General features: G+C 40.6%; 1 protein-coding gene across 2 annotated transcripts in view; it reads left to right on the forward strand.

Annotated features, from left to right (window-relative positions):
* The window catches only part of LOC143181118 (semaphorin-1A), a 260,427-nt gene that overhangs the window by 182,736 nt on the left and 50,867 nt on the right, over positions 1 to 26,824 (forward strand). The window lies entirely within an intron of this gene.

The raw sequence follows: 26,824 nt of genomic DNA on the forward strand, positions 1-26,824 counted from the left end.
TAGGGACGAAAGAAAGAATGCTGATAATGAATTTTGCTTTCGGGATTAAATACCTACATTCATTACTAAAGTAATTGATTATATACGTAGAAGCTTGAAACAGCTTTCACGTAATTATTCAACTTCAGAATAATCATTAATAGCAGTGGTAATTCAATTTAAATATCGATTGAATCTATTATTAATATATCAATCAGAAGATTGAGGGGATATCTAAATGATTCTGCTATTTTACAAGTTTCAAAACTAGTATAACAAAAATTGTATAAAATATTGTTTCACAATATATAGTAAGAATTGATCTAATTAGTTTGCGAAAAATATTTCTACGCGGATGAATTATCTGGACAGTCTTTGGAATACCTAGAATAGAGATGGCAGACTAAAATAAGATCAGCATGATTCAGGACGTAAAGGGTTAAATCCATGCAGAAATTTATTGAAATAGACGCTGATATCTCGAGCACTGATCCTAGCGAAACTGTCCACCCTTGACCATAAAGAGACGTCAACGTGACAACGGTTAAATCAGATTATCCAGTTTTCGCAGTCCTCGGCGAAATCCATTTACCACTTCCCCTATAAAATATAATGAAAAATGTGAATTTGCAGCGGGGCAGCAGCTCTCGGATGAGGTCGATCCGGTTCGTTATACGCGTAATTACCGTGAAACCGGTCGTCAGGGAGGAAAAAGGAGTGTTCTTTTCTTGTCCGTCGCTCCGTACGAACCGTCCTTCGCAGCAGTTTGCGCGCGTCGACGTACAAATTTGTATCTAATAAATTAAGGTAGCCTACGCGTACCAGTTTCTGCCAGCGACGATCAACAAGAATCAACGATCGCGTCGAGCCGGCTTGAAATTATTTTTCACGTCGGGTACACTCGCTCGTTCGCGTCGACCGACTCAGCCCAGGCGATATGGAAATTGTCTGTCGGGTGCAATTGAAATTGACCGTTTCGTTGCATTCGTCACGCGGCGACCCGGGAACGATACTGGACAAACTTTCTGTTCCCATTCGTGGCTTCGGCAAACTCTTCAGAATTTCCATGGAAAGTCCGATCGGCGAGGTAATCCTCTTGTGCATCGCCTTTCTGTCCGACCACGAATGTCCTTGACTACTTGAGGCTCCGAAAGGGCCCTCGAGAACCGCACGAGGTATCGAACCAACGAAGTTCGACGGTGCGACGCTACGTCGCCTTTGGACTGTCCACCGCAGACCCCTTAACTGGAGACAATTTCTTTCTTTCCCTTCCTGTCGATCATATTTCGTGACAGTGATTTCGAGAGTTGGGGAAACAAGAAGATTTTGGGATTATGATTCGATGGAAATTGAGACATCGAAGGGAATTTTGAGATGATATTATTAAATCTGTATTTCTAAGGAAAAACATGAGCCACATTTTTAGAAAATTTGGGTTTATATGTTAACTGAATTGAGCAAGGTAAAATTCATGTTTTTTATAGAAAAAGATTGAATTACAAGGAATTTTTTAAAATAAAAAAAGCATATAAGATGCAATATATGTTCATAAGACAATAAAGTTCTTATTCTACGTCTTTGAAGAGCAAGGTAATCAATGGAGCTTCAGAAACTGGAAATGTTATTTTTACCTGTAATACAAGAGTAACTCACTTAAATACTATCTCCACTGTTACACCAATAGATATATGCTGCAAAGTTTATTATAGATTATTTAAATCTTACATCCGTTCCGGTTCCATAATAGATTCTGCCAGTAGATAGCTGGTCTCTGCAGAGGTAACAAAGCATAAAATAGAAACTCGGTCTGTTACTCGAAATATATCTACTCGGATTTAGTTTCAGCTCGATAAGTTCGACTCGATAATTGCGACAACAGGTGGCGTGGCTTGATTATAATTTTTCTCAGGCTTCCACGTTGCGGTTCTTAACGTTGTAATCTGGGCCAAGGTGCAAGGTAGCTCTCTCGTAATCCGCCCGAAAATTCCGATCGGCGGCGGGTAATCCTGGAACGTATCGGCTTTTCGCCCGACGACGGGAAATCCTTGTCCGCTTTTAGCACTGGAAACGTTCACGACAGCCTCACCGTATCGACACATAGAACGCCGCTGCAGTTCTTGTCTCTCTCGACTTAAACCGAATCCAATCGTAATGGTCATAGCTGGATCGACAGACAAGAGAGAAAATCACAGCGCTATCGTTCGAATCAAAGGCCACGGATGGGCCGTAAAGTGCGCCAGGTTTTATTGCCCTTCAGTAAATAATAAAATAAAAACTAAAAACTATTGAGGCGAGACGGTAATGCTGATAAAGCTGCGATTGACAGAGTCGCTGTTTTAGAGATACTTAGGAGTTTATTTATTGGAAGGATTTTTAACATTTTATCGACGATCATGGAAATTCGATTATTTGAGAGAGGTCGTCAATTCGGGAATTGTCTCTCGAATAGTGGGTTTCAGGATCTTTTCAATTTATTATTATCAAATGTGATTCAAAGTATCTTCGTTGAACTTGGATCTTCGACAATTATAGTCTCTCAGTTGCTCGAATGAGAAAATAGAAGACCATGTGCAAAACATGAGTAGATTATAAATTATAGATTATAAATTAGTAGATTATGAATTGAAATTATAAACTTAACGCATTTTTGCATTTGGAGTCGAAACTGAATAATTCAATATAGTTTTGAATTTTAAAAACACTTGAACATTTGTACAGGCTACATTATGCTTAAGAATCTTGTACATATATCTGAAGTTACAGTATTTTGAGTACTCTGACTGTAAACAAGATTTTGTTTCCTACTATTGGCTTACTTTCCCAGAATTGCTTATTTTCGAGCTTTTCATATATTTTGGGACATCTTCGACACATTGAAAGAGACTCCGATTTCGAACCGCTTTGCGGACTTGGTACGATGATCCTCGAAAGTACAAGGGAGTCCTAATAGACATTTCCGTAGTATTGGACAACTTTCTTCCCCTCGACGAAATAAATGGACATTTCATTTAATGCTGAAGTAGTTCTAGCAATCTTGCCGGGATTTGAAGTCGAAACCAGATAAATTTCGAAAAGTTTATCGGCAGCGTTTTAGTAATTTGAAGAAGTTTACGAGTGAGATTTTAGAGAATCTCTTGGAAAATCTTATTCTAAAAGAGTTCCCAAAACGATCTTTTTCTCTTCCATGTGGGCTAAGGAAATTTTTACAGTATATATTTCCTAAGCGTCTGTTCTAGCAAAATTATAGGATGTTTCACAACATAGATCAATTAACATTATTTTTATATAATTTCAATATCAACACTTGTAAACTGCTATTCGTTAATGTGACCATTTAAGAAATAGTCAAACTTCAGAATCGAAATTTTACATATCGAACAGACGGAGGGAGCCATCGTAACGATCCTCGTGTACACCGCTGCCCTCTTGACCACTGTCTGACGTAGAATGTCCTTGACTACTTTGGAAGGGCCCTCGAGCATTCAGAGAACATCGAACGGGCGACCTTCTCTGTGCCTCTCGTTAGACGTGAAACAGGGAGACACATTTATAGTGCTCCCTCTGCGAACACGAAGGAGTTGCTAAAAACGGGTGAAATTTATCAAAATAATCGTAGGGACACAAGATATTTAACAGTCCCCTTTTCAATGTGTTGTGGTGTTCTGCCAGCGAAAGAAATGCGACGGGATTAACCGAGAAGCGATAAACTGGAATGCCAGGAACCATGGAGTTCACCTCTAATGCTTTTTTATTCCTTCTGATTTAATAATGCTCATTCCTTATTCCTCATGATTTAATAACGTCCATACATTATTCTCCCTTTTTCTCTCCTTGTTTCACAGTGTCGCATATCCTCACGGTTTTGTCGAATTTCGCTCACTGAAATATAAAGTCTAGCCGCGATAAAACGACTGTCAGTGATGTTGGATCGCGCTGAACTATTCACATAATCCTCGGCGCGCAAAAAAAGATTAATAGAACCGATTCTCCCTAAAATAGGAAAAACGTCGAAAATAGAATTCCCCTGTTCCCAGCCTCGCTTCCCTAGTTCCTCGAAACCCATCGATTCCACATGGTACAGGCGCATTTAACGCTCACAGAGAAGTATAAATAATCAACTGCGTTTACTCCGTGGAATCACGTGGCTCTCTTTAAAATTACACCAACGCTGAGTGAATGTTTTCAGAGGAAGCCTAACCCTTTCGCAAAAACCTGTAAACCATCGGGAGTGGAACGTTCCAGATGTCGGCGTCGATAAGGCTTCAAAAATTCCTTTCAAAGTTCGTCGTGGAATCGAGTCGAAACCCTTCTACGATAGATGGGAACGAATGTCGATAAACTGCTCGGGCGTGGGTATCCTGGAAAGATCCTAGAAATTTGCGAAATTCTCGCGCAGCTTCGCGAACAGTGTCCGCGAGATGTCCACGACGGAAACTTGTTCCAGGGGACAATTTCTCCTCGCGTGCAAGTTGCAGCCGTGCTCTCGTTCCGCGTTTTCGACACGACAGGGAACGCCTCGCTTGGTGCTAGTTCCCCGATACGGCGGGTCGAAGAAAAAGGTTGGCGAAAAAGCGCGAGAGGAGAGGAGACTGACCGAAGACTGGACGGGATTTAGCGATTTATGCCCTGGCCACGCCCGCTTTTCGTTCCTCGTGCAAGGCGAACGAAATTGCCAGACAGCGAAGCGGCGGCGTGGCGAGGGGGCGGGGGACAGAAGGGGTGACTCGGCTCTGCTGTTTGAGCAGAGAACGTTCTGCCGTCGGTGTAGACACCGGTATATACATACGTACGTACTTCCGGTGCACGCGGACCTCTCGCGTAAATCTCACGCCGGAAAAACTCCCTTCCACGGCTGATTCTTTCTGTTCTCGCTGCTCGTCTTCCACGTCCGTTCATCCGTTCCTCTGTCCCGCCTGCGATCCCCCGTCCCTTTTCCTTTTCTCGCTTTCGTCCGTCCGGCTTTTAGCTTTTAGCGAGCCATTTCAGTGGCCCATTCGCGCGGGAAGAAGAGGACCCCTTTCACGATCGGTCGGCTCTGAGCTGGAATGGAACTGGCCAGGTCCAATCTCGACGGGGAAAAAGACGTTTGAGAAAAACGCTGCTAATTCCCAGGCTTAATTGAGTGGCGGCACGAAACCTCTGACGGGGTGTATGAATTGTTTATACTGCTGGGAGCTCGGAGATGTTAGCAAGACGGCACGGGGGGAAGGAGGGTGCTTGGCTGGATAGTAATAGGTAGTAATACAAGTAGTAGTAATAGGTGTGACCAATTCGACCAGTATGCGTGAGTGCTGTCTTTATGTGTTTCGCCGCGGAGCCAATTAGATCCACTGACATCTTCTGACCTTCTGACAGTAGTACGTGTGTATAAGCTTAAGGGCATATACAGTCGGTTCTCTCTGTCTAAAGACTGATTATAGGGTGAACAATCTTTGTTCTATTTAATGGATAAGAAGCCAGGAGATTTATGAAATTCGTAATCGGTTTTAGATCGAATTTTTTGGTGGTCGAGACCTATTTCTGATGACAATGGAACATGGAACCTGAAATAGATAAGGCCTGAGCGACCTGAACTTGATAAAATCAAGATGTCCAATGAATCTTGTTACATTTGCTGATAAAATCAGGGAACTTTGAGCAAATGTTGATGGAGTTCTTCTATTTTTGCGCCAACTCCTGACCAGTTTCTCTCCCTCGATGTAGATCGAGGATCATCGAAGCAAAAGCAGTCTCTATGTAAAATCGTTCCTGCACGTCCTTGCCAGTTCTCTTATCACTCCATGCCTTTTTCTCCTCGCGCTCCTTCAGCTCTATCTCGCTGCTCCTTTTGTGCGGACTTGTCGAGGATATTTGTCGCGACGTTCGTAGAAGGATCGCTGGAAGTGGTCTGCTCGTATCAGCAATGCAAATAAATACGTGCGCGCAATATAATTCGAGTCTTGCAGGAAAGTAATTCGAAGACGATGTATAAATTGGTACGATGGCGTGTGAAGAATTTGAAAAGGTCGATCGTATTTATTTAAAGGGAGGAGAATCGAGTCCCAGCGTCAATGGGGATGCTTGAGATATTTATTTCCTCTGCTACTGTTGTCACACCATGCGGCAACCTGTGATAGTACGAATCAGTCGGTTGAACATTCTGCTTCGCTGCTTAATGTCACGTGTCTCGTGTAGATATTCTGCTTTTGAAGTTATAGAATTACACCTGGCCTGACGAACGTATACGATATGAGCGTCGCTACTTGCTCGAGTCGTTAAACACATTGCTTCGCGAAACGAACGACGAAGATTTTGCAACGTGTTGCATGTATGACCTTGTTTCTGTTAGGATAGCTCGTTAGAACCATATTGTTCATATCTGGGATTATTACCGTGGCATTTCATTCTATTGCACATTTCTCTCTGCTTCTAAGCAGGCAGCTTTTGCAAAACATTTTGTGCTAGTCGGTAGAGTCTTTTAGAAGGCGGACAGGAGTGACTGGGTCATTTGTATCCTTCACGCCACTTTCTTCTTTCCTTAAAGCATTTTTAATCTTTTCTCGAGACCCGCTTGAACTCCCTTGTGTGGGGTTTAAGTGACTGACAGTGAGTTGAGAAAGGGCTACGAGAGTTCTGTAACTTAGGGAGTTTTAAGCTTCTGTTTCACTCGAGAACATATGTAATTCTGGATTAAGGGTGTACTTTCTTGGTGCATTGTAACAAAAGATGAAGTAAACAGTAGTCTACGGAACATGAAACAATAATGACGTCGATATTGGACACGTATAAATAATAAAAAAATACGATGAGTTCTTTTTCTGCGGTAGTTTGTGATCTAGGGCTCCACTTTATGGTTGAATCGTGATAGAATTTCAAAGTCAGTAGAAGCTATATATTCTTACAAAGAACAGATGAACCACGGAAAATTGAGGGCAGTTTCATTCGGGTCCTTGTAAAATGTGCTTCACGTTCAATTAATTTTTCTTGCATTCTGACAGTGTTCTCACTTTCGTGGCACTTTAACTTGCATCTCTTCCGCGGTACTGCTTGTAACTGCGGAATGGAGCACTTACAGCAGACTATTGTAGAAACGACTCATTTGATTCTGACCCAACATGCACATAATCGCAGCGGAGAAGTTGCCTCCATCTCAAGTTTAGTCTGACCTAACATGTGCATAGTCATCAAGGAGAAGTTAACCCCATCTCAACTTTATGCTCCCTTTAACCTACCGACACCATGTGATTATCTGTTTGATAGGCAGCAATAATCTTCTCTCGGTGATAAACGTGTTTGTCCTAGACACTGAACCAAAGGATAAGATTTTTCGTGTTTTCAGAAATTAAAAAATTCTTTTATTTTTCCTCTCTGTAACCGTGTGCGTATCAGCTCAAATAAACTACCTACAAAATTTCAGGAATGGTCACGTACACGAATCATAGGATTCGTAAAAGATAAATGTTTCAATCAAGCCGAGTATCTTTCACGTCAATATTCTTTGCACCTACACTGTTTGCTTCCCTTGTCCATTTATAATTGAATCGTATGACGCTTTCATTTTCTAGCGCTGCTTTATTGCTTCATTCCTCTCTGTGAAAACAAAATTTCTCGTACCGTACTCACTGTAGAAACACTTCTCTATCTGCAACAGAGCTCTCTCTTTCGTGCATTTAATGTAATCTGTAGACGAAAACAATTCTCAAACAAACAAGAATCTCTCTTCAAACGAAGCGGTGGTTTTTACCTTCAGTAAACAAGAATTGGAGAGCTTAAAATAATCCTAAGAGACTTTTCATTTTATCTTGCATATTACTCCCTTAATGAAGCGCAAAAATACCAATAGTACAATGGATCGTGGCATTTAAAGTTAAGTGCACTGAACTCAAACGTTTTCATTAATATATTGCATAACACACTCCTCGTAATTGAATCGTTCATTATTGGTACACAATTCCATATTCTATTTGTTTGTGAATATTACAACATCGCAAAGGGTCTCGAATTTTCTGGAAAAAAAGAAAACAAAAAAGAAACAAATGAATCAGATATTTGCTCGATTTCGAGGTGCTTCTCCAATACAGTTATCAAGAGCAACAATCGTACGAAGAGCTCTTTATCATTTTTCCTTCCGGTTCAAATAATTTAAAACCAAAAACTCTGCGTACTCCCCATACTATATACTCTACTTTCGCCATTCATGCTACATTCGCCTGATTTCCTCAAACCGCTCTAAACCACGTACCCTCAACGAGAACCCTTGTTTGCTCCCCCGATACTCGAGCGATCGAAAAGGGAGCCCTTAGCCCTCCTAGGCCGAAACGAGTTCACAGTTATTACGAGTAATTATGGTGGAATAACCGTGCAAGAGGAGACACCCAGTGGTGAACTATCGACGGGAGCCCATTCGATCCAGCGAGGGAGCAAGCACGCGGCAGGGATAGGGTAATTCCGAGGATGAGCCTCGGTTTCCAGGCAGCACGCCAGGCTACAACTGTAGATTGGTATCAAGACACATCGGCGGGGTAGAGTCCGGAAAGGGACCAATGTGCAGCAAGTATATTCGTTAACTCGATTAGCCTTAATTAAGCGCCGGAGCTTATTTCGATCTGCCGGTTAATCGGGTCGTCTCTGCCGCTCGGAGAGCTTGTCGTGACTTTGAAATAGACTCAAGATGCGGTTTTCCTCGTGTGCCTTCGCCGATCTCTCGTATCGGGCCAGACAACCGTCGCGTCGCCGTGAAACAGACAGGAAGTTCGAGCAACCACCGCGGGGCACGTTTCATCGACGCGACGAAATTACAAATTAATTAAGTACCACTCGGACCGCGGATGAAACAGAAATCTGACAGTGACTCGTGGGTAGAGGGGAATTGGGGGTTTGTCAGCGCGACAGATGAAGCGGAAGGAGAATATACATGTGGATGTACAGACACGCGGTAATATCGCTGCAAAATGTATGTTCCTGTGGAGGAAGAATATTCGTGCTTCCTGGGATTTTAATATTCAAGTATTTTCGAGGAGCATTCATTATCATTGACTGTCTCGTTTATTGTTTTTTTACGTAACATAGAAAATAATGAGTGAGATAATATTTAGAACCTTAGCTATTACAGTTTTTTACCATGTAATGCAATATTTTATTCAGCTGAAACCTATCCGATTTTTCTCTTTACTTTATTCTATTTCAACTTAGTCTACGCAAATATTTCATGTTTGGAGATAAATCAAAAACTGTAGCACTGTATAAATTTTCAGCGATGATTTATCTTCGTAGACTGAAAATTTTGTATGAGTAACGTGAAAACATAAATGAATAAAAGTACTCTGTTTGAAATAAGTGCTAAGGGAAGTTCATGTGTTAGTATTGGGGATGGATATTAGATTGAGTTCATTCGATTCATCAGAACCCAGTGAACGCAATAATTTACAGATCTTTCGGACCTGATAAGATTCGCTATGGCTGTGGTAATTCACACGTAGCCGAATCTATGGCACATATGTATATAAATGGCGCAGAGGACCATGAAATACCGACTCAGTACCGTGCCAAAGATCGGTGATAAATATTTGAAGAGTTCCCCCCGACATACATAGAGGGGTATGCAAATTACTAAACGCCGTGCAATCTTTTCACGTTTTATTTCATCGCTCTCTACCTCTGCCTACTTGATTGAGCCATGATATTAAATCGCCTTCTGGAACAATAAATTCGAAATATCACAAAGTAGTAAAAATTATACAACACTAATTTCAAGAAAGATGTAATACAATGTCTATGCCCTCTGAATAAATGGGACATAAATTCCACTCAATATTCATGTAAAGAAATAAAGTTTCTCGACTTTTTTATAACCCCAATTCAATCTTCGAAAATGACGTCGCTCTAAAAGCGTTGACGCGTGCACACGACGGACTCTAAAATTGTCTGATCGCGTTCAATTTCATTTGCAGTGACTTTGCTCTTCAAACGCGTATCCTTAATAACCATCTCTACTACGTCAGCCGTGTACAGACGTCAGCCACCCAAATTAGATCGATTCTAAATTTAAAGCTTTCGATTGAATTAATGTAGTGGCCACTGTGGAATGTCGAGCAACACGAGGCGATAATGGAATTAAAAAGGTTCACAAATACTCCGTTACAAATTATTAGTCGATCCTGTATGGGCATTTTTAAATATTAATTTAACAAGAAACATTGTTTGCACTGAGAGATATTCAATTTATAAATTTTCTGATGGATATATGTGCCTGCATTTTTCGCGTAGCTCAAGTGAAAATCTCGTTACGATCGTTACCACATTCGATGTGCTTTTTTAAACGTGAGAATTGCATTTTCCGAAAAACTGAATTTCAATTTCAGTGGAATTAAACGAGATTGCGAGTAAAATGCTGCAGGGAGCCTATAATGATAGAAAAATGATATCAGTAGTAGCGCCTTTGATTTCACTCATCATCAGTGTTAACAGGTTATACTATGTAGATTGATGGAGTGAAAAGTGGATCAAATTTTGGACATTTTTCTCGATATATATTATCACATATGTTTCCATAAAATGCTTTCAAAGAGCAACTCAATCTATCTCCGAAATAGCATAAGCAATTATTAACACAAATTCTCCTAGTTCTACACATTTTGAAAACCTAACAAAAAAACATTGATTTTAAATTACGCCGTGTGCACCGTCCTCCACCTTTAATTAATTAAATTAATTAAGCAACAGGCTCCATGGCATTAAATCCTGGACGTATTTAATATAATCGCTCTTTAGTGGGGCCGAGGCAAAGTTCGCGAATAAAACTCCCGCCGCGGAGCAAGTACGATAAATTCTGAGGTAAAACAATAATCGCCAGCATGCATTCGCGGCAGGATTACCGAGAAGCTCCTGTTTTCGAATATAATTCGCGACAGCGACCAGGAAAACTCGAGTGGCGGTACAGATTGTATACTGGCGGCCGCCCTCGTGCATCCTTTCGGTATTGTTTCGCGACGATCAAAGCAACAACGCTGCCAGGGGTAACCGCGACTCCGTTCGCTAACTTATTGTTAATAATGGTAGGCTAAGCTTTCCGTATCGAGGTACACGGATGTGGGATGTCGAATTAACGCACAAAGGGAAAGAACAATGTGACGGCGCATAATGAGCGTGCAAACATTCTGGCAAATATCCTAGAAACTAATACAAGAGTGATACTGTTGCGCTGTGTCTACCGCAGACGATTTGGATTGTGAGACGGCGTCGGCTAGACAGTTCCAAACTTGCGTGAATCCCTTTTCATGTGAGGATGCAACAAGCATCTAGGAACTGATGCTGAAGAGATCACATATTGTTGGGTTCTCTGAGGAAGGTTGTGTCTCTATTTGCTGGACAATTATTCGTTATATCATAGATGTGTCTTCAGTATAAGTTGGTCTCTTAAGTCTGAAAACATATCTTTGACTATAAACTCATCAGCGAGTCATGAATCTATAGTCAGAAAACAGTGTGAAAGGAAATGTTGACAATCAATGAAGTGAACGAGGTGCTCGTAATTGGGATTTAAAATTTCAATGTCTATTGTACCTACTCTGAGAATAATAACTATTCTTTAGCACTGAGCTCACTTTCTTTGAGTAGATTTAATGAATCTTGAAGTACAATTTAGTCGCACGCTTTATTGTGAAGATAAAGGTCCATTATGTTTTCTTTATTCGTCAGGAAAGGAAGCAATAATTCATTTGCACGGTGATAGTGGAAAGATTAACTCGATGCATTTTTAAGGTAGAATATTAGTGACGTTTATTAGAATATTATAATCATTTTTCGTCATTGAAGGTATTATTTCGTGGCGAATAGCGAAGTACAGAGGGTATATTAAGTAATATTTGAATTATATTTTGCAATTAAACCCGACTTTGTCACCCCAAGAATTTAATTAGACGCATTAGATGATACAATACTTGATTTCAGGGTACTTATTACTAGCTCCCCTTTCTCTCTTACTTCGGGTTTAACAAAGGACTGACAATTCCGACGGTCCTCCTGGCTTTTGCAATGCACCCGCGCCATCGTTCATTGCTATAATTCTCCTGCAGGTTTCCATAATTTTAAGAGTGAAATCAGTAGACTGGCCTGATACTCGGCATGAATTTTCAACTTAATTGTTATTACGAGTACTTGGTTTCAGCAATTATGCAAATACACCGCGGAATGAAAGTATTTTTAAAAGATATCATTCTGAACGTTGTCATTGTTGTTGGTATTAGAATTGTGAGCGTTCGAAGAGTAAAAAGAATGTTCGTATGAGTCTCTTGATGAAAAAGTAAATAACTCAGCTCAATTGCAACGCTGGAATCTTTAACTATTAACTATGCAGAGTAATTGAGCGAAATTGATTGAGAATAATTGATTTCTTCTAATGGATTACTTCAATAATAGACGAGTACGTGAATATAGGTAATATTACATGAATTACCATTTTATTTTTGTGGATTTAGATTTGAATATACCTCAATCAATTGTAGGTATCATTTTTTAATACTCAATTATGTGACACATAAACTGGATTCAGGAAACAAAAGTCATGAATATTTTTATTGAATATTATTTTACAAGAGAAGATAAATGGCAAAAGAATGAACAACAAGAATGATGAACATATTTTTTTTATATTCTCTTAGAAAGTAAATATAAACTTCTTTTTCATCTGTACTTTACTAGGCGATAAGAAACACACAATATGTAAAATTTTCAAACATATTTTAACACTTAATTTCTGTTTGTTCCAGGTAAGGAATTTTCACAAAATATCTCAATCAAACTACAAAAGCGCAAAATTGATCTTATGAGTGAGTAATACCAGCATTAAACCAGAATGTTTCATTTCGCTTTACATTATGAATATTTTAATCCCCGAAAGAAATTCCATTAGATATCCATTAAGGATTATTCAGAGTGTTCGCAAAAACCGAATTTTCCGCAATTAAGAGCATAGTCATCGCAACAGCACCACTCAAGGATACGTTTCAAGGGGTATTTGGCAAGCAATCACCCTTAATCTCCCTTCCAAGGCTGCTCCAGTCTCAGCGTATTACAATATCGTCGAACGGTTGTAATTCCATGCGGTACAAGGTATTTGATCACGTCATTACATTTCCCCTCGTATGAAGGGTCTCGGTGTTGCTCACAAGGCCCGATAGCATGATCATCCCGCAGTCGATTGCGCTCAATTCCTCTCCTACAATCTCCGTGCGTGATTACCTGCAAACGTAGATAACAGTTACTCTGCTGTACATAGGTACGGCACACTAAACAAGAAATATCAATTGTTCAGGTTGGCTGGCTTCCCTTGATTTCCCTCGTAACACGCGAAAGATTCGCCGTTTCCCAGGAATCGTCGGTAATCTGAGGCTGATCGCGAGAACCAGGCCGCGGGTTCCCAACCGACGTAAACAAGATTGCCCCGCAGCATCTTTACTTTGATCACGGGGAAACTGCCGAGCCCCGACGCCGAAATATGCTCGAGTTTTCGCGCTTGATGCGAGTTATGTCGCGGGTAGTTCGCCGCGGCGGGATACGTGCCGGCGCGCAGCTTCTATCTCGCGGCGTTCTATAATTATTGTTCTACCGCGGAATTTATCACGCGTGAAAACAAACGCTCGCCCTGTTTCGCTCCACGGCCAACGCTACGCTTCCCCTGTATAATCCACGATTACACAAGGCGTTCGTGAATATATCGTCCCCATTTCGCGACGGGCCCGACCCCGTTGTCGAAAACGCGACGCTACCTGATGCTTGGCGTCGCTTATGAATAGTCATGCACAGCCAGCAGCAATCCAGGGGGGAACAATTTTTAACCGCTTGTCCTGCGTCGGAGAATCATGATTTTTGTTTAACAGAGAAATCGTGGGGAGTTGGTACATAGGGTGATCGAACTGAGGTAGGGTACCTGAATGTCTGCTCTGTTTTTAATGGCACGAGAATCTTAGACTAAACGAAATGATCTTACAGGAAATGTTCTTTCTTCGAAACTATTGAAACTATGTCACGGACAATTTTTATGTCATAAGCAGAGGAGATATTTAGGTGGCCTGAACTGAGAGTTCGATGGTGATTGGTGCAAAGAGCTGTGCTTGGGGTCTAATTTTAATTTTAATTAATATAAGTTTAGCTTAAATTTATTACTGTAATTATTATTATTGTTAATTACGATCGAAATGTCAGTCTAGTGATAGATAAAACACTTTCGCAACTTCAGTCTTTAAAGGGTCATGTGAGATAAAGAACATTATTTAATTAATCTCAGGACAAATTGCTTGCATTTGCTGGTAGAGAACAGATTTAATCGATCTAATCGAGTGGTGGATTCTAGTGGTAGAATTACAGAACCTAATGTCTAGATTTAGATACCCACAAAACCATAAAATTAGACATGGCCATTAATTAAGCTTTATTAGTCTGAATGACTTTCAATTAGATACGCTTTTAGTCTTTTTTAACTAAAGCAGTTAATCTGTTTTATAGTGGAATGCGCTTTTGTCTGAAACAGAGTAGAATTTTGTAAACTTCAGTTCAGACTGTCTTTGGAAGCCCATGAAAGAGTTTGCAAGGTGTTGCAAAGTTAATTGCAAACTTTTCAATATTATTTCTCTTTGCGTGGAGTGAATGGTCGACCGTGAATGGCCTAAGTGGAACAGCTTATTTATCGACCATAACCAACTCATTTATCGAACTGAATTCGTTTTCGTTTTTTCCAGTCTTACTTTTCGTGCGAGCATTTTCAAGCTTTTTACACCAAAAGGAAAACTGAAAGTAGAATGAAAAAGTAATCAATTAACTTCTTTTACTCAGTGTTCGAAAAACGAAACAAATTAATCTTTGTTCAGCTTGCAACACCTTCATGTATCGACCACAACAAATTCATTCCTATATAAACTAAAACTCCTTTCTGTTTCTTGCAAACTTACACACTCACGGTACAAAATTCAGTAGTCATAGAACGTCTCAAGTTTATACATCATTACAGTAATATAACCTAAGTGTTTACAAATTTTAAGGGCGACATAGTTGAATTTCCACAGGGAACTCGTTCAGCGTTATTAATGATACGTTATCACGCCAGAGTGAGTGTTGTCGCTTTGATCATTGAAAGACAATGCTGTCGGAAGGGTGATGGGACAATGGTACTACAATTTGTATCCGAGTTTTCGTGCTTAGCGGAAATTGTTGGACGACAGGTGGTGGCAAGCGAAGATGAAACCCTCACCGTGTCTCCCCAGGCACCTTCCAACAATTATCGTTCCATTATAAGATTTATGGAATACTTGCTTATCCCTCGTATCGAAATTTTTAGACCACACCCGAGACTGGAACGATCGCAACGTTATTCGAGGCTGCAGCTCCATACGAAAACATCGCGTGTTCGCGACTTATTTTTGCGCCCACTATCGCGTTTTTCTCGATTACATCGCGCATACCATTCGATGCAGCACAATACGATAACTGCATATTTTTCACTATCGCTTTTCGGCCTTCCATTTTTTCCACGGTTTATTGCATGGAAATATTTTCCTTGATAGAAATCCGAGTATCTCTGTATTTTGATATCCTGCCTTTCGAAGCGAAATTGTTCACGACATTTGTTCCGCGCACGCGATATCGTGTCAGTTTCATTCGCGCGTCAAGTTCGTTCGGGGTGAGATCCGCGTGCCAGCGAATTATGATGCATATTTTTTTTTTTTTTCACGCGGGTCACGAATTTAACACCGCGAAAAAATGGTGATGGACGCGAGGATGGGTCCGCCATGGCCTTTGACAGTTTACAATTACTGTCGTTTCACCCTGAGACATGTAACACCACCGCGTGTTACTCGACCATGAATTTCTGATGCACTAATGCGAACGCTGTTCGACCATAGACGATCATAAATGCACCGCCATTAATACGTTTTATTGGATTACAGAATCAGTGGTCTATTTGCAGGTGAGCTGTTAATAAAGCGAAATTAATGGGACTGTGATTAACTGAAAACAGAGGTGGGAATTATATCAATTTAATGCAAGAGAAAGAATAAACAAGGAAAAATGATTGTTACTGTTAATAAATTAATAGACATGTTTCCTATAACATCGATCAAATTTGCCAAACCCTATTAAAAGAACTTCAGTTGTACCTATTTTTTTATCTTGCTTAAATATCTCATCGGTGAAAAATCTGAACCAATTTCTGTTCCCAAAATGTCATCGCTCACCGAATATTGATATTAATATATAATTATAATATACCTGAATCGATTCTCGTGAAGAATTATTTCCATATAGAGGTAACAGATGAAATCTTGATTAAAAAATTTCAAAAGATCGATCTCATTGGCCCACAGAAAAGCAAAGAAAATGAGTGGATCACTGAGAAACCAGGAAGCAAGGAAACAATGCTTGATCATAAATCCCGTTTACGTGCGATCCGTTTCTTATCGCGGCCTTAAACTTCTTCTTACCCCGGGCTAATTACCATTAATTAGAAAAGTTGCAGGCCGGCTGGCTCAGCGAGCTGTTGTTCTCCGTGTCGGCTCGAAACTCAGCGGAACGTTCGCTTTCGGGCGGTCTTAAAAGTTTCGCGGGAAGAACTCGCGATAAATTTCGTTGTGAAACAATAATTGCGAACGCCCTGTTAGAGATAGCTGCCCGCGAGGCTCGCCTCTGCCGCGAGCAATGCAATTTGTATCAACCGCGGGGAAAAAAGGTAGCCCGATGCGCATTTGCATCTCGGTTTCTTTCGCTATTATTCCGTCGAACGATAAACACGGCCGTGATTAACGATGCTAAATACAGTTTCGTCTGTATCCTGGATTTAATTCTCTCGTTTAATATACCCGCTTTTCTCCATTCGCGTAAAAGTCGCTCAACCCTTTCGGGTTTCTTTGTCGGATGCAATTAGCGCTTGCGTGAGGCGGTGGCACTTAATTATTTCGTTAACTAAGGGATCCGTGAACGGTACTATTTGACTTCTTGTTGGTAACGTTCAGTTCTTGTCGAATTCGAAATGATTAGCTTGGCGTAAAAACTGAGGTAATTTTCTCTTGTTTAACTGACGAAAGATAATTACACAACCCCGATAGCTTATCCCGTCGCAATAAAAATATGTTTAGTAGCTGCATTATGGCTCGGCCGTGATTGCTAGGAAATTGAAACAAGAAATAGGGTAGAATTTCTGAAGGCTCTGTTCGGAGCGACGATGCCTGCATAATTTAGCAGTGTGTTCAGTTTTATGGAAAGCTACAGCACGCGTGGCTCTGTGAGAGATGGTCAATAACTTGCTCGGCAGCTTTTGAAAACGACACTGTCACAGACTGTCCATGCTTTTATCGCGTCGAAACGGTGACCAAAGTGCGGCAGGGTTGAGCCACATTCGAGTTTTAACGCTTCCTGTGAACAGTATCCTGCGACGTGGATGCACTCTGCAATTACACTGTTAGCACGGGCTTGGCCCTGCGTGGCTACGAACTTTCCTTCGCTGTTACATCTTCGCCCGCAACTTTATTCCAGGCGCAAAGGATTTAATTAAAAAGCTCACCGCGCATCTTTTAATTAGCGATCTCCCGTTTCCCCAGGGGAATTGTTCTTTATGAAAAGTTTCACAAAGGTGGATGCGTCGTCGACTCCTCATCGGGAGGGTAACTTTCCTCGAGGTCTCCCAACGATGCTATTTGTGTCTCTGTTAAGAGCAATTTCTTGCATTCGTTATTTCGCGGTGAGTACCGTGCTTGTTATTACTCAACTGCATCGCGAAATCTTTTATACACTTCCATTCAGAAATATTAGGACACTCGCTCGATCACATCATATATATTTGAAAAAGGTTCGAAAATCAGCGACAAATTACACTTAAAATATTTCAAGTTTGCGTGTAATGTGTCTGACTTAGAACTTATTCTACTACTAATGGACTAACCTGATGAGACGCATTGAAATCAGTAGAATATGTCTCGAATCAAACATAGTAAAACTAGTGGATTAAATCCCAAGGCAAATATGTATAGTGAAACTAGTAGAATAGGTTCCAAGTCAGACACAGCAAAATCAGCAGAATAGGTTCCAAGCCAGGTACGGAAAGATAAATTGAATCAGGTTTGAAGCAAACGCAGAGAAATCAGTAGAATAGGTTCCAGGTCAGATACAGAGAAATCAGTAGAATAAGTCCCAAATCAGACAGCGAAATCTCGTCCTACTTTAGCATGTAGAATTATCCTTAAAATTTCTGCTTATCGACGATCTATATTATCAAATGAAAGTTTATTGAATATAGTTTCTATACTTTCAGACACGAGTGTACGTCGTTCTCTACATCGGGAATGTTATAATACTGTTGAACACTAATGTTGACGATTCATCTCTCGCAGAATTAAAATTGTGCCACAGTATGGCTGTGCCGCGAGAATGACGAATCCATAATAATTTGTCAAGGACTGTCGATGGGAAACAAATCGCGTCGAGGAGATTGGAAACAGAAAGAACGGAGTTCGTTTATTCAGTTTTTAAATTAGAAAATCGAAAACGAGCAGAACTCCCGCGGTTTTGCGGAAATTGGCAAGCGAAACGCCAACGTACGCCGTTCTTATCGGGGCCCATCGCTCGTTCCTTTTTCCAACTACCATCCTTTTGCTCGTTTACCCCGTGGATACTGTTTCTTGAACCGCTCGCAATTACACGGCTCCCGCTAAAGTGGCTTCGCCGTGCCTGCTCGCGCGAGCCAGACGAGAGTAGGAGTATCTTCATGGAAAACAGGGGGGGATGGCAGGGAAAATGAAAGAAAACGGATATCGAGTCTTTTTAAACTAGCCATTCGCGCTGAGACGGGAATACGAAGTCGGCCAGACTTTAACTAAAGTGAAATAGAAATATACGCGCTCGAATCTGCTGGATGGAACAAACAATACGCTGCTCTCTTCTTGCCGAGAAACTTGTTAGAAACTAATAGAGTACCAGTGTACTACCGTACTTTCTTCGCGCAGGAGTATTAACCTTTGACTGTTACGCTGTGCACGCTGAAACTTCTGTCAAGCCACGCACAGTAATTCTAATTTGAAACAAAGTTATTTTTCACCGATTCTTTCATTCAATCCTGGGAGCCTTGAACGTTGCAAGTAAATTCCATTAGAAGCATTTCACTCCGTGGAATAAGAATTATCTTCGCTATACGAGATAACTACGTTTCGCTAATTAGAAATTGCCAGTCGTGTCGTTATCTCGCGTGAAACGTACGAAAATTCTACGCGAAGTGAACGTTTTTCATCTCGAATGTGAACTAGGCTTTGAGCGTAACCATGAGTAACGGCCGCGAAGGAAAGCTGTTGTCGAAATCGATCATGGCGGTTTAGTTTGACGAAAGAAGCCGCAATATCGCAATATAACGACTGCAGAACTGGCAGAAAATTTCGCATTCACCGCACGCGGTTCCCTTTCGTCATTCCCCTTGTATAACGAACAAACGTAGGCCATGGTCGAGCGCTGATAAAACGTTAAAATAATTAATGCCGTTCGTCACAGACGGTCGTACGTTTTTCGACATCGATTACCCGCAATAATCGACGCCCTGGCATAGATAGAATTTAATTTATGACTCGGCCGTATTTGCTGGCGCGATATTTTATTAAGCTCTCGGTGAATCGAAATCGTCCAGCGACGATGTTGCATCCACGGCGAATTATGAATGCCCGATGGAATCAGCGGTGCCGATCGTGGAAATAATCTGTGATGTTGAAACGTTTCACCTCTTTCGTTTGCCCTTATCAATTTTGATGGTTTGATTGCTGGAGTACTTTTGGTAAAAGTGTTGCCAGAACTAACGCAGTGTATTACCCATGCGATTGCTGGACAGTGGACAGTATTTCATTTGAAATTGGTTGACGATGTGATGAGTAGTATCATGTGTAATTTAGCTTATTGTTAGTTTAGTGAAGTAGGTCCATTGTGTAAACGGTCATTATAGTAGGTTGATACACCTAAATTTGAGGAGTTTACTCTTGATTATTCTCTTGAAGAACTTTTTCATTTATTTAGTAATTTTTCTATATTGAAGTCTTGGCTTCTTTATTATAAATACTGAACGAGAGTTTTTATAATTGTACAAGTATGAATAGTGAAAATGGTAACAAGGAATGCACAGTGAAATAACAGTGATGGAGGTTCTGTCATAATGTAGATTTCTCTATTTCAATCATCGGCGATCGAGAAATATTGAAATTATAATTGAAATTTTTGGATTTCCATTAAGCGGGGATTTAATGAATTTTCTCAGGGATTACAATCGACGGCCAGATTGATGCTTCCGAAGTGTCTGCAGATTCATTACGTTCTCAGAATCCTGTTACATTGATACATTATAATGAATGAAATTTTCTCTGTTTGATCGATTGCTTTTACAATAATGAATGTAACAATGATGAATCGAAAGAAACGAAAACCTATCATATATTCCATTAGCGAGTTATTATGAATGCAATTATATTGTGGTGTCAAACTATTTTGTAAATGTGATAATTACCCGTGACGAATGAATGTATGAAATTTAAGATTTTCTGTTGTTATTGTTAGAAATTCCAATAATTGTAAAATTAGAATATTCTGATATTGTTAGATCCAATCATAAATGTCGCTTAAGATCAAGTTTCTGGACGCAAATCGGGTGTGGTACAATTTGATAATTGTTACAGCGAAATTCTTCCCTTTTAGCAATTGTCGAGTTAACGAGTTCCAGCGTCACGGTGAAATAAATCGATAGTATCGCGTTACACGTTCCAGTTCAAATGGAGGATAATTTAATTGGGAACAAGGTACCCGTGGCAGCCACAAGAGACCATCCCTTCGTGTAGCAAAAGTGGATTATTTATGGAAATTTCATTAACACGCACTTCAGATTTATTACATAATTGCATACATTTTTATTCGCAAGGGAAAACATTGTCTTTATTTCCTCGAAGGTAATGAATTGTAGATGCTATCGTACTCATATTCTTCGCGTACTCTGATTAGAGTAATCAGCTCTTAATGAAACAAAAGTTGATTATTTTAATTTAATAACACGTAGGTAATTCTTCTACGTAATATTCTAAATATCGATTTCTGAAAATCTGTAGATATTTGAGCTTTAAATAACCCCACCAACTCGACACAAGTATCAAACCTGAAACACCCTCTTGACACTTAATTACACAATTTTCCCTGGACCACTATTAAATCCTACTTCAACTCTCAATATCTGCCCTGCTGCACTCTATTATTATCCGTCTAGTCCTAAGTAAACGAGACAGCAAATAATTCGACAAGCGAAACTCGTTTAATCAAGATCCCACTGTACCCATTCCCCTCCCCTGCGCATCAAAAACCATCAACCTCCGCCCCCATGTCCATCTTGCAAATTCACGTCGCAAGCCCGCCACTCCGAAACAGTACAGAACGAACAACTGCTTCTTTCGCATCCTAAATGGTCCGAATACGTGACTGAATCGCGACAAGCACCTCAATTAGTCGTTGGCAAGGTTGCCGAGAGATAACAGCGGGTTTTTATTAAAATAAGTCCAGTTCGAGGCGGGGTTGCCAGCGGAGGCACGTCACGAATGAACAATCGTATGAAAGGGCGAGTTAATAGCGGCTAATGAATTCGTGAAAGGGGGATGGTCGTCGTCGCCAGTATTTCGAGCGTCTGGTTGCGTTTCGACGTCCGTCGCTCGTGTCAGGGACGTCGCCCTAAAAGGCGCCAGCAGAAATCCGTGCCACGTTTGGCCGTGGAAGCGGAAAGACGGTATCAGGAGGCGACGGCGGCGGAAAAAGTGCGGTGATATCACGTATTCATCGGCCCTCGCCTCGTTCAGGATACGTTCGCTGGAACCCCCTCCGATTTTACGAGCGATTCGCGTATACCGCGACTCGTCGCACGGTTGGCTAACTCAATCAGGGACTGCGAAGCGAGCCTCGCACGAGCTCGGCATACGAATTCCCCCCTAAAACGTTCCGTTAACCTTCCTCGGTTACTGGCTTCACGATCTTCCTCCCTTTCGCCCCGTGCCCCCACGAACCTTGCTGAGGAATATTGCGTGAAGAAAAGGTCAAAAACACCCTTTCTTCCCTCTTCCCACTTCGCTCGTCGTCGCGTCGACGCTCTTCGAATTGTGGTCGTATTGGATAAGTACGAAAGTTCTGTCTGGGTTTGGATTGGTCAATTTGCTGCAGCAGCGTGCACTTGGGTAGAGAAAAATTTATGTCGCGTAAGTGGGGATAATTTGGGTTATTGGAGGGTGTGACATAGGGGTGTGGGAGTTGTCGAGGTTTTGGGTTGGGAGGATAGAGGCTACAGGCTTTTTGTGTAATGTTTTAGTTAATGTATGTAGATACGTGTAGGCTTAGCGTTTGGTATGTATTCCTTGGTAAACAGTGACGAAATAAGAGCCCTCGAGTAACATGCTGCCATTGTGAGCTTGATGCATCATTTTCGTTTTAAACGACGGATGTCTTTCGTTAAGGGTTCTTTACGGTGCTGTACAGGCTTGATAACAGACTACTTACTCGGCTGTCATTGTAGACGGACTTGATGGTATGAGAAATTTGAAGATGATGGTTTTAGTTTAGTTTTTCATTTTCAGTGGTACGTGTTACAGAGGCAAAAGAGGCGTATTGTAAATACTTCATTTCGATAGTTTCCTCAGGATTAACAAAATAATATTTCTTTCACTTGAAGGCATAAAGTCAGCTTCGTTTCACCAGTTTTATCAACGATTGTTAAAATAAGTATCCATCGCGAACGGTGCTCTGATCCCAGGAAATTAACTTCCTTATTGAATTTTTCCGCGAAGAACGAGCCAATCCATTTTTCAATTAAAACTCCTGGAGGCCAGACTTCGGAGGAAAAGCTTTATCGCATTCCGTATCGTCGATGGCATCGTTGCATCCCTCGTTTTCCCTGTGAAACCACGCTCTATTTCCCGAAATCAACTGACCCGTGGCTAGGTTGTTCAAATGCCTCAAATGCTCCTATACTTGAAATTCGACTCGAGTAAGTTATGACAAATATGCGAAGTATGCACTGAAGTGAAAGAGTAACATACACGATAACGGGAGGAATTTCGTGGAATTTTCAATATTAATTTATTTTTCTATACGCACAGATACGTTACCAAAATTGAAGTTACCATAAATTGACTTCCTCTTTATTAGTTGAACGAATATTGTATTAAGTATAAATTGAAACTTTGGAATTGCTTTTTCTTCAATCCTTTTCGATCCAATTTGTTTTTACTAACCTACCATTCCTGGTCCAATTAACCCTGCCTGATAACTGATTGCAAATTCAAGATAGAATCGCAAATTTCTTGTACCATCTCTGTCATTTATCTTGCGTTAAACAATCCATTAATAGTTACTATCCTTCGTGCAATTTTGTTGATTAATTTCAACCGTGTCACCAGATTATCGCTAATCCAAGCTTCCTAGTCTTCCTGTTCCTCTCTAAGACAGTGTCAGCACTCGGGGCCAATTCGAAAAACTTCACGTGCTGGGGATCACCGCGGACAATCACGGTAATGCCACGAATGCGAACCAGGTTGGCTTGTAACCGTCGTCATGCATATAAAGAAATTGCAACGCCATGCGTTCGTTGCAACGCGTGTCGCATCCTGCGACGCTGTCCTGACTGTCACGTACCATATAGGATCAACCTTTCCTCCTTCGTTTCTTTGTTTTTTACCCCCTCGTATCTCCTGAAACGAAAGTCCTCTGCTTGCACTCCTCTTGCCACGTTCCACCCTTCGTTCTGTTCCTTTTTCCCTCGGTTCGTTTGGTTTGATCGCAACGCTTCTCCCTCGGCTCATTCCATCATCTACAAGATAAGTTAGCCCCATGGAAACTTGTTTTTCTGTTTCCTCTGCTCCGTTCGCCCTGGTTTCTATTGCTCCCATCGTCTCTTTCCTCGGGCTGACCCATAAATATTGCTGTCTGAAATAATTTGCTTGCTGTCCGAGTGTCGGCACAAAGATTGTACGAAGAAAGGTTGGATGGGATTAAGTTAAACACGGTGCTTCGTTTCCGATTTCCTTCGACGTTCCATGAAATTGAAGTGCTTAATTTGGAATGGTGAATATTTCTCCTTTAATGTGCCACGCAGCCTCAGAAAGTCTTTTTCATTCAACTATGGAGCAAGCTTTTCAGGTGTTACAAAATGTGTTATGTAACATTTTTCGTACTTTAATTTTTATGCATAGATACATAGTCGAACAACAAGCAAATTAATTACCTTGTGTTTTGCTATAGAATTCTGAAATATTCCCAAAATAAAATATTCATGTCTATGGTCTAAGTATTTTCACAATATTTCTATAGCAATATATTGCACCCTCTAGACTGAACTTAAAAAAAAATAAATTATTCAACATAAACAATAGAATACAGTCGACTGCACTTGTCAGAATCTAGACTTCTACCTTCGATGAAAACAAAGATGTCGGATAATAACAAGAGTAAGGGTAGGGGATCAGGTAGCCAACGCGTGTCAGGATAATCAACAATCAGTATTCAACCCTCGATCGAGACGCACGCCAAATACGGAGCTCAATTTGGGTCAGTGTCCGTGAGATTTTTGCATTCTCGAACGTCAATCATCGAACTCTAATTACACCATAAACGCTGCTGTACACTAGTCTACATTATGGTAGCTACGTGCTTGGAACGTGTTCACTCAAGCGGTGACCATGAATGGACCGGGAACCTGTGGTGTGGTATTTCTTCGTGTTTTCGTGAAACTAGCGAGGTGAAATTCAACAGTGAAAGTTTGTTCCTTTTGTACAGGTGAGTTTCGATGAATGCTATTCACATTAGCTTTAGAATTCCACGCTATTCGAACTACGGCGTGTATATTTTGATACCTAGTGCTATCAAAATTTGCTCTGATAAGTGAAATTTAGAACAATACGTAGAATTTTTATATAAATTTTTCTGCATTTCTGGTAACTGAGACTGTTTCTGACTCTCAACTTCACTAATGAAGTTTAACTAACTGACTAACTAGTCAGTATAACTAGTCAATTTCCAATCATTTCTGATTCAACAATTTTATTGTTTTTACACTTCTAGTTTTGTTGAGAGACTAAACAATTTTAATTTACAGTGCTACTGTGATATTTTTCTGTAACGTTTTTAATTATTCTTGCAAGAAACCTTTCTCTGTGAAAAGAATTCTTCCTGCAAAAAGGTCTCAATTGTTACTTCCTTCTAAAACGTAACTAAAAGTGACTACTAGTGCACACTGTCATGATTAAAATCCGTCTTCGTTGTATAAATCGCCGATTCACGCGAGGCTAATTCGATTTGTCAGCATCATTCGATCGAACGTTTCACAAAGGGGCGAATTATTGCTTGAACGCGCAGATTTTCCCTGAACTTGCTGCTTTGGCTGCTCTGCGGTGCTCCTCGAGACACGTCACCGGAAATACAAATACGGAAAAGGGCGAAGCGAGATAGGAATAAAGTGCTCAGGGAAACGGGTCAATCTCGACATAGCTTCTCCACGTGCGCACAATGTGTATCGATTGTGCACGGCCACGCTCCTATGTGTATCGGTGATTTTTCGATTTTTGCATCTGCGTCGGGGCAAACCCACAATTCGGCAATGCAAAATGAGGGCATCCTTTAACCAAAGCTTCGTATGCACACAGGTTACCTCGAATCTCATCTGTCTTTAAAACCGAACTATCTTTTTTCTCTTACGTATGACTTTCATTAAGTCTATCAAATTATCCTCTATTTTCCGTGGTTGGAATTCTATGAATAACTTCGCAGAAAGCGAAATCTCTGGTCTTAATTGGATGGGTTATTATAGCAGAATGGTACTGACTTCTATTAAAAGTATTTCAACTTTGGAAATTTATTTTTTATCAGAATCTGGAGCGCTAAATTAGGTATGAAATGTTCAAACAGCGTATATGTGCAGTCTACGTCTATTAAAAATGTTTTCAACTCTCATTTTGAGAATTTATTTGTTGGAGTGTGCAGTGCATAGCTTTTATAACTACTGCATTATACAATATATGAGACGTCCATAATTTCTCCACGTCACAAAGTGGAAATGTACATAACGATAATATATCCACTTGTTATCTTCGTTGTCAAGCTGCAAAAGGAAGCACTCTGCAAATTATTCAAAATGATATCTATGAGTGGTTTATTAGAGCTGATATTCATCGCTGATGTCCCTACGTATGGATTATGTTATATTTGTTACACTGTTTCCCGTGATATTTGCATAATCTAATCGCGACTGCACATCTGACGTCTAATACAGTGTGCAACGTGATCCTCCATTGGGAGGATATCCAAAATTTCCATACGAGTCTAGTCGCTTGCTGGTTCGGGGAATAATCATGGAAAAAAGCGCGATATTTTCACTAGACAGAAGTTCCCAGTCAGTGGAAGTAATCTTGTAACGGTGGGAGAAAAAGTTTATAAAACACATAATCGTGTGCGGAGTTAGTGTATGTGCTCGAACTGAGAGCGCGTTAATAAGATGATCCTTTTCACAATGTAACTTCACAGCGAAAGTAGTGGCAGTGTAACGGAATAAATTGCATGACAAAGTTTGAAACTCAATCAGGGACTTCAACGAAGTTACATGCTACAGTTATAATTACACAATGGCATTAGCGTCTTACGACTAATACACAGGAATGAACAACGTTAATGAATTTCATTTTGTGTTTGTATTGTTTTCGCACTTGTGGAATGCGCAGTTTTTTCTGCTGTGGAATTATTTTGTTTCAGCGTAAACGAATGTTAAAAAGGAAATACAAGAGATAAGTAAATATTTGGCGTAACTCTTCTCTGTTATTCTAATGAAGCAAGTATT

The sequence above is a fragment of the Calliopsis andreniformis genome, chromosome 6 (genome assembly GCF_051401765.1).
Source record: "Calliopsis andreniformis isolate RMS-2024a chromosome 6, iyCalAndr_principal, whole genome shotgun sequence".
Taxonomy (NCBI): Eukaryota; Metazoa; Arthropoda; class Insecta; order Hymenoptera; family Andrenidae; genus Calliopsis; species Calliopsis andreniformis.